The following is a 9,310-nucleotide window of genomic DNA, read 5'->3' as shown; positions in this document are numbered from 1 at the left end:
TTTGTTCTTCTAGGGTTGATATTTGTCGTTGACAGTAATGACAGAGAGCGTATGAATGAGGCACGTGAGGAGCTGATGCGAATGCTTGCAGAAGATGAATTGCGTGATGCTGTCTTACTTGTCCTTGCCAACAAACAGGTAAATTAACTGTTAAGTGAGGGGTAGTTTTCATCAGTTTCACTGGGATGGTTTGACTACCACTGTTCAACATAGAGCTTTTTCTTGGAAGTGGTTAATTGCAGAGCTTGCCTGATTGTGTATCACAGCTGAGATGAGTTCTGAACAACACTTTAGTGGACCAAATGAGTGACTGAATATTCCAACCAGGCCTAATATTTCATCCCAGGTGCAGCTTCTACCAGTGCAGAAGCTGATGAGCCAAACTTTCTCCATCTAGTGTAAGTCGACGTATCGGGTTGAGGCCCTGAATCAGAACTGAGAGGGAGCAGGAAAGATTGCTTGGGTACAGCAGTACAAAGGGAGGTAGGGTACTGTTATAACCCCAGCCCCCTCCTTTGTGAGAATCGCGAGAGAGAGAGAGAGCAGCCTTACGGTTTGGAATGTGGGCTGGCCTCTCAGCCAGACAAAAGCCATGGAAATAGCCATTGTCTTGGGAGACACCTTTGTGGAATAAGGGACTGGACTACGTGCAAATCCTCAGGGCAACGTGGGCTGGGTGATGGGGGGAAAGATTGCCTCACCCCCACCCTGATTGACATCTACAACCCTGCCAGTCCAGATAAAAGGTGGGCTGCCGAGGCGGGGCCTCAGACGCACCAAGGAGACACATGAAGAAGACACGATAGCGCTTCCCGGCGGAGCGGGAAGCCATTCTGAAGGAAGCCACGTGCGTTAGATTCTGGATTGGGAGTCTGTGGCTGAAACCAAAGGAAAAACCGTTTTAACTAACAACAGGGATTTGCTTCGCAAAGACGACGGGCAAGTGTTCCTTCTCTCTCTCTCTCCAACACATGAAATGCCAGCGGTTCCCGAAACGGGGAAGCCTGCAGACTTTGAGTGACTCTTATATTCCATTGGACTCAGAATCCCCTAAACAACAATAGAGCTTATTTTTGATTGATTATTATTATACCTGTGCTTTAGATTGAGTTTTAACGATGTATATGATCTGAATGTTTTGTATTAACCATACGTTTGTGCCCCTTTATAAATAAAACGTTTGAAAATAGTATATCAGGCTTCAGTGGACCTCTCTATCTTTGCTGGTAAGTCACCCGGTTACTGGGAACGTAACAAGTGGGGACTCGTCCGGGATTTGAAACCAAAGGGGAGGGTCAGTGAATCGGGCTGTAAGTCCAAACTTAAATCTGGTTACGCAGGTAGCCAGACAGGAAACAAGCAAAGATGGATGTGGATGAATTTATGAGAAACCCGACTGTAAAGGCGCTAGGGGCGGCTACCAAATTAGACTTGGTAAATCTGGCAAAGGGGTTAGACCTCGCAGAGGTGAGGTCATCAATGAAAAAGCAGGAAGTGCGAAGGGTCATAAATCAGTATTACATTGGGAAGAAGGTGTTTGCAGCTGAGGATTTGGAAAATATCCCCGAAAAGAGATTAGCGAGTGGGACAGATCAGTTAGAGTTGGAGAAAGTAAGGTTGGAACATGAACTTAAAGTAAAGCAGCTAGAAGCAGCTGAGAAGGAAAAGGAACGGGCTGAAAAGGAAAAGGAACAGGCTGAGAAGGGAAGGGAGCAGGCGTTCAAACTAAAGGAATTAGAGGTGAAACGGGGTCATGAGCTCCAGCTAAAGCAGCTGGAAGCAGAAGAGAAAGAGAAACAAAGGAGCCATGAGTTGGAGCTGGACAGGCGAAGGCAAGAGCGAAGAGAGAAAGGGGTAGAGAGAGAGGAGGGGTTTGATGTTAGTCGGGCGTTGAGGTTGGTCCCCCCGTTCGAGGAGACGGATGTTGATAGTTATTTCTTGCTTTTTGAAAAGGTGGCAGTGAATCAGAAGTGGCCCAGAGAGCAGTGGGTGGCGTTGTTACAAAGCGTGTTACGAGGGAAAGCACAGCGGGCATATGCAGCGTTGCCCCCGGAAGGGGAAGGGAATTATGACCAAGTAAAGGAGGCCATTCTCCGAGGTTACGAGTTAGTACCTGAGGCGTATAGACAAAGGTTCCGAAATTTAAGGAAAGGGTGGAATCAAACGTATACCGAGCTAGCCCATGAGAAGGGTGTGCTCTTGGACCGTTGGTGCACCGCGGAAAAGGTGGCCGAGAACTATGGGCGTCTCAGGGAGTTATTTTTGATTGAGGAATTTAAAGGTTGTGTTCCGGAAGAGATCCAGATGTATTTAAATGAGAGGACGAATTAGTCCATCTCAGAAATTGCTAGGTTCGCAGATGAATATGCCCTAACCCACAAGCCAAAGTTTTCCTCGCCAAAAAGTTACCCGAGAGACCGTCGGAATGGTAGGGAAAGCCCGCCGGCTGAGGCGGAGATCCCGCTGGGAGCTAGTGGTAAGATTGAGGAGGAGAGGCAAGACGGCAGGAGAGGTCCTGGCTTGACCTGTTTTAATTGTGGAAAGGTGGGTCATATTGCATCTAAATGCTTTGCTCCGAGAAAGGAGCCAGAGAGAGGGAAAGCAGCGATCCCTATCGGGCGTGCAGTGGTAATCAGAAAATCGGCAAGAGGGTCCCGGGGAGCAGAGAGCGCGAGGGGTCGGAGATTTATCTGTCACCCGGAACCGTGTCTGTGAGGAAGGGGGACCTGCCTATCCCCGTACGGATTTGGAGAGACACGGGGGCGGAGCTATCATTAATTAGCCGTAACGTATTACCATTCGGACCTCCGACGGGCGAGGTAGCCCTGAGAGGCATAGGAAACCGGACCGAGGTAGTGCCTTTGCATAGGGTCCTTCTAGATTGTGAGTTGGTGTCGGGACCAGTGGAACTGGGGGTCCTGCCGGAGTTGCCGGGGGAAGGCGTGGACGTCCTTCTGGGTAACGACCTAGCGGGTGGGAAGATGGGAGCAGCCGTGAAGCTGACAACCCAGCCCCTGAGAGTTGAGGCCCCGCCCATAGAGTCCCCGAGCTATCCCACATGCGCGGACACTCGCAGCCTGTCGAGAGCGGCAGCTGAGAACGGGAGCAGTTTAAAATTGGCCAGTTTTGATTTGGCCGAGACGTCTTTACCGACCCTGTGCCACGAGGGTTTCGAGGGTGGTAAAACGAGGAATAGTAACGTAAAAGGGGGTAAGGGAGAGAAGGTAGATCCTCCCTTAGCGAAGAAAAAGGTCCTAGAGGTAGGAAATAAAGATGAGAAACAGATAAAGCTGTTAAAAGGTCCAGGGTTGGACACGGATGAGTCTAAAGGTGTTCCCGATAATGAAATGAGGGCAGTCCTCGATGAAAAGGATGCCATTACCTTGAAGAAGTCTGCTGGGTTGGCAGATGAGGTTGTTTCAGCCCAAGGGGTTGAGTTTACTCCGGAAGTGAGTAGCCCAGAGAGTAACTGGGAGGATCAGGGGAATTTAGAATTTGAAAAGGGTATGGGTATTGAAAGCCTGGAAGAGGCCAATGCCCCGTTTGAGTGTGTCCAAGATGGGGATGCCCGTGGTCCTAAACCTAGTCACGGAGCTCAGAAAAAGTCTGAGGTATTTGACTCGGCTGGACGAGACGACCGTCCTTTTGGATCAGATAGACTTGGTTCGGGGAAGAAGGTGTCTGTGCTGAAGGGGGTGTTCAGAGTTAATGTGGAGTTTACGAATGGGGAGATAACTGTTGTTGTGGAGGAGAACAGTAAATCTGTAGTTCCCAAATCCAATGAAAAAAAGTTAGTCTAGATTGATGCCTGCGCATCGATTACAGGTTGATTTGGAATGTAAAGGGGCCTCACACGCTATTGTTATTCAAGTAAGCGCTGTGAGGAAGCCGAAATTTAAATGCGGCCGGAGAAAAAGGTTCGAACTGAAACACATCAGCCTGCATGGTCTTGACAAAAGGGTTAACTACCTGTGTAGCATTAAAGAATTGGGTGGAAATTCCCATGATGGACTAGGTTGGGGACACGGAGTTAAGAGAATAACCCTCATGGAAAGGAAAGGCGGGAGAGTACCTCGCCAAATTACTCAAGTTCCCCACGGGGGGTCTCCCCGGGAAAGAGGCGATGGTTAATAGAAATTGTCATTTTTAAACAGCAACGCCGGTTGTACGGGTTTGCACCAAAGCCTGTGAATAATAAAGACAACCCCTTTGGAGACCTGCCGGTGAAATAACACGAGCGAAACAATTAGTATTTGTATAAACTTTTGTAGATGCACCTAAGCTAAGATCACACCTCCTTAGTTGTGTTGCTGAAGTTTGATGCTACCAGACTTTAGTACGGTACGTGATGTTAAGATATTAAAGAAAGGGGCACTGTAATTGTTACCTGTTTAGATACTGACTGGAATGTATAACGGTAGTACTCTGTGAAGAGAAAAGCTTCTGTAGTATGTTAGATTCCAAAAAAACCCTACACCAACTTGTTTTTAACCGCTGGTAAAAAACTTTTAAGAGGGGAGGTGTTATAACCCCAGCCCCCTCCTTTGTGAGAATCGAGAGAGAGAGAGAGTAGCCTTACAGTTTGGAATGTGGGCTGGCCTCTCAGCCAGACAAAAGCCATGGAAATAGCCATTGTCTTGGGAGACACCTTTGTGGAATAAGGGACTGGACTACGTGCAAATCCTCAGGGCAACGTGGGCTGGGTGATGGGGGGAAAGATTGCCTCACCCCCACCCTGATTGACATCTACAACCCTGCCAGTCCAGATAAAAGGTGGGCTGCCGAGGCGGGGCCTCAGACGCACCAAGGAGACACACGAAGAAGACACGATAGCGCTTCCCGTCGGAGCGGGAAGCCATTTTGAAGGAAGCCACGTGCGTTAGATTCCGGATCGGGAGTCTGTGGCTGAAACCAAAGGAAAAACCGTTTTAACTAACAACAGGGATTTGCTTCGCAAAGACGACGGGCAAGTGTTCCTTCTCTCTCTCTCCAACACGTGAAATGCCAGCGGTTCCCGAAACGGGGAAGCCTGCAGACTTTGAGTGACTCTTATATTCCATTGGACTCAGTATCCCCTAGACAACGATAAAGCTTATTTTTGATTGATTATTACTATACCTGTGCTTTAGATTGAGTTTTGACAATGTATATGATCTGAATGTTTTGTATTAACCATACGGTTGTGCCCCTTTAAAAATAAAACGTTTGAAAATAGTATCATCAGGCTTCAGCGGACCTATCTATCTTTGCTGGTAAGTCACCCGGTTACTGGGAACGTAACAGGTACAGATTGATAGATGATAAATAGAACCAGATGGGGAGAAGATGAAACCAGGTGGAGGAGGGGATGGGAAGGATGAACAAGGAGAACTAGGTGGACATATGAGTGTGTGGGAGAAGAGCACCAGGAGTGTGGATTAACTGAAATTAGAAAATTGTTCATGTCCTTGGTCATAAGCTTCCCAAGTAGAATATGCAGTGTTGATCTTTCAATTTGTGTTTGACCTCTCCTTAACAGTGGAGTAAGTCACATTGGTGTGGAAGTGGGAAGAAAAGTTAAAATGGTATGCCACTAGGTCAAGATGGCAATTACTGACAGAGCATGGGTGCTCTGCAAACCAGTTGACTGGTCCATGTTTAATCTCACCAGTGTAGATGAGAGCAGGTTGGGAAAGATGTGAGTGAACTTCTGCCTTGCCTGCAATCTCTCTTGTCTTCACCTAATAGATCCATTTCTATTGGCTGGATCACATATACTGTATTCCAAAAGAAGTAATTTGGTGTAATTTATCACAACTAAAGCAAAAGAATTGTTTCAGATATTCTTTTATCTACATAGTTAACCACAACGTAAAATCTTAGATCCAGTTTGCTACCTTCCCTGTATCCCATGGGCTTTGATTGTCTTCACCAGTCTGTCATGTGGGATTTCTTCAAAAACCTTGCTGCTGAAATCCACATAGACTACATTAAGTAGTGGGACTGTCCTTGTAACCTCAAAAAAAATTTCATACAAGTCTGTCAGAATGACCTTTTCTTAATCCATGCTGACAATTCCAGAATAATCTGTGCTTTTCTCAGTGAAGATTTACATTGTCCCATAGAATGGATTCCAAATTTTCACTCAATTATTGCCAAAGTTAAACCTAGTGGCCTATAATTTCCCTATCTCATACATGAAAATTCCATGCCCATCTTTCAGTAATTCTGTTTACTGACTCAAGATAGGGAAGTGATTGGCTGAATGGTCAGGTCCTTTCTTACCTTGCCTTTTTTCTCCTTCTACCAGTATTCTTAATTGTCATTTTCCTTTTTTTTCCACATTGAACCTAATTACATTGTGTCAGCTATTTCCAATTGTATACTTACTCTCACCACAATATCAGAATCAGGTTCAATATCACTGGCATATGTCGTGACATTTGCTAACTTTGCAGCAGCAGTACAATGCCATGCATAACAGAAGTATAATTACAATGAGAAATATATATTTAAAATTAAATAAGTAGTTTAAAAAGGAAAATGAGGAAAAAATATAATGAGGTAGTGTACATGGGTTCATGGGCCAGTCAGCAGTCAGGTGGTAGAGGGGAAGAAGCTGTTACTAATATGTTGAGTGTGTGTCTTCAGGCTCCTGTATCTCCTCCTTGATGTGTGTCAAGACCTGCCACTACCCAGCGCCCCTTCCTGGTCTGAAGCGTTCATGGCAGGTGGTCTTAGATCCAATCACTATTTTAACCAAATTCATCACTTTCTATATACATAAAATTATTCAAATGATCACATTATCACAGCAATACACTATTTTTATTTTCAAATTAAGATACAGTTGTCACTATCTACAATGCAGATGCGCCCCTGGGGGATCCACCAGTCCTGAAAATCTCCCAATGTACCCAGAGACAGACTTGGACGTAACCATGGAAGAGGGATAGGTGAATGGCTTGGGCAGAACTACCTTGACCCATGAATGGATACCTTGGCCAGGTCCAGGAGCAAACCGACCAGGAGATCTCCCAACCAACTCACCCATCAGGACTGTGGGGCTGAAGTGCAGCCAGTACTTGAGGAGCAGCCTCTTTGGATACTCAAACAGAGGCTGCAGCCTCTCACACTCTGTATATATGTACATGGTACACCATCTCCTCCCAGCCACAGTAATAATAGGTGACTGGGGAGACCATGAACCAACTCAGAATGTTACATGGTACTGCTCTTTGTAACACTCTTCACCCTAGGTCCCCAATGGAAAGAGGGTTGACTCCTGTGTAAACAGACCTCCACTGGGAAGCTTCCTCACTGCTGGATGCTGAAACACCACCACTGAGTATCACCAAATGCATCATCTTTTACTCCAGGCCAGCTTTGTATAGCAAAGCATTTAGTAACTTGCTTTTAACGATTATTTGAACTGCCTGCAGATCTGACACTTGCTGATAAGTGGGTTCTAAAGCCTGCAGAATGATCCAGATTTCCTTAGCTCTGCCCATATGGATTCTGTTTGAATACAACTCCTACACCTTTGCATTGTATCATTGGACTGTGAATTGTTTTATTATTAGTGCCACACATTTCCCATACCTCCACTCCTAAAAATATTATAGAATATTAAGTTCCCAGTCCTGTCAGATGCTAGCCTTCTCAGCTTCCACTGTAAACTGATAGACTTTTAAGACCATGAGACTGTAGCCTCGAGTTTGCTCCACCATTTCGTCACAGCTGATTCAATTTTCCTCTCAGCCCCAATCTCCTGCCTTCTCCCCATATCCCTTCATGCCCTGACCAATCAAGAATCTATCAACCTCTGCCTTAAATATACATACAGACTTGGCCTCCACAGCTGCTTGTGGCAAAGAATCCCACAGATTCACTACTCTCTGGCTCAAGAAATCCCTCCTCATCTCCGTTCTAAAAGGACACCTTTCTATTTGAGGCTGTGTCCTCTGGTCTTAGATTCTCCCATCATATCTACTCCACATCCACTCTATCAAGGCCTTTCACCATTTGATAGGTTTCAATGAGGCCACCTCTCATTCTTCTGAATTCTAGTGATTACAGGTCCAGAGCTATCAAATGGTCTTCATATGACAAACCATTCAATCCTGGAATCACTTTCGTGAACCTCCTTTGAACCCTCTCCAGTTTCTGCACATCCTAAGATAACGGGCCCAAAACTGCTCACAATACTCCAAGTGAGGCCACATCAGTGCTTTATAAAGTCTCAACATTACATTCTTGCTTTTATATTCTAGTCCTCTTGAATGCTAACATCACATTTGCCTTCCTCACCACAGACTCAACCTGCAAATTAACCTTTAGGGAATCCTGCACAAGCACTCCGAAGTCCCATTGCGTCTCACTTTTTTGAATTTTCTCTCCATTGAGAAAATAGTCAACCTTTTCATTTCTTCTAACAAAATGCATGACCATACACTTCCCGACACCGTATTCCATCTGCCATTTCTTTGCCTTTTCTCCTAATCTGTCTGGGTCCTTCTGTAGCCTCTCTACTTCCTCAAAACTACCTACCCATTCATATTGTCTGCTAACTTTGCAACAAAGCCATCAATTCCATCATCCAAATCATTGACATTTCATGTAAAAAGAATTGGTCCCAACACAGACCTCTGTGGAACACTTCTAGTAAACCAGCAGCCAACCAGAAAAAGCTCCCAATACAGTCATAGAAACATAGAAAACCTACAGCACAATACAGGCCCTTACCTTAGAAATTACCTAGGGTTACCCATAGCCCTCAATTTTTTTAAGCTCCATGTACCTATCCAGGAGTCTCTTAAAAGACCCTACCGTATCTGCCTCCACCACCATTGCCAGCAGCCCATTCCACACACTCACCACTCTCTGTGTAAAAAACTTACCCCTGACATCTCCTCTGTACCTACTTCCAAGTACCTTAAAACTGTGTCCTCTCATGCTAGCCATTTCAGACTTGGAAAAAGCCTCTGACTATCCACACAATCAATGCCTCTCATCATCTTGTACACCTCTGTCAGGTCATCTCTCATCCTCCATCGCTCCAAGGAGAAAAGGTCAAGTTCACTCAACTATTCTCATAAGGCATGCTCCCCAATCCAGGCAACATCCTTGTAAATCTCCTCTGCACCCTTTCTGTGGTTTCCACATCCTTCCTGTAGTGAGGCGACCAGAACTGAGCACAGTATTCCAAGTGGGGTCTGACCAGCGTCCTATATAACTGCAACATTACCTCTCAGCTCCTAAATTCAATTCCACGATTGATGAAGGCCAATACACCATACACCTTCTTAACCACAGAGTCAACCTGCACAGC

General features: G+C 45.6%; 1 protein-coding gene across 3 annotated transcripts in view; it reads left to right on the top strand.

Annotated features, from left to right (window-relative positions):
* Nucleotides 1–9,310, top strand: part of fkbp11 (FKBP prolyl isomerase 11) — a 91,669-nt gene continuing 82,359 nt past the window's right edge. For all 3 annotated transcript variants that reach the window (XR_012102011.1, XM_073070961.1, XM_073070959.1), the window contains exon 1: nucleotides 1–138. The gene's annotated coding sequence lies outside the window, so the exon portion shown is untranslated. The remainder of the gene's footprint in view (nucleotides 139–9,310) is intronic.

The sequence above is a fragment of the Hemitrygon akajei genome, chromosome 18 (assembly GCF_048418815.1).
Source record: "Hemitrygon akajei chromosome 18, sHemAka1.3, whole genome shotgun sequence".
Lineage (NCBI taxonomy): Eukaryota > Metazoa > Chordata > Chondrichthyes > Myliobatiformes > Dasyatidae > Hemitrygon > Hemitrygon akajei.
This window is presented reverse-complemented; position numbering and strand designations above follow the sequence as displayed.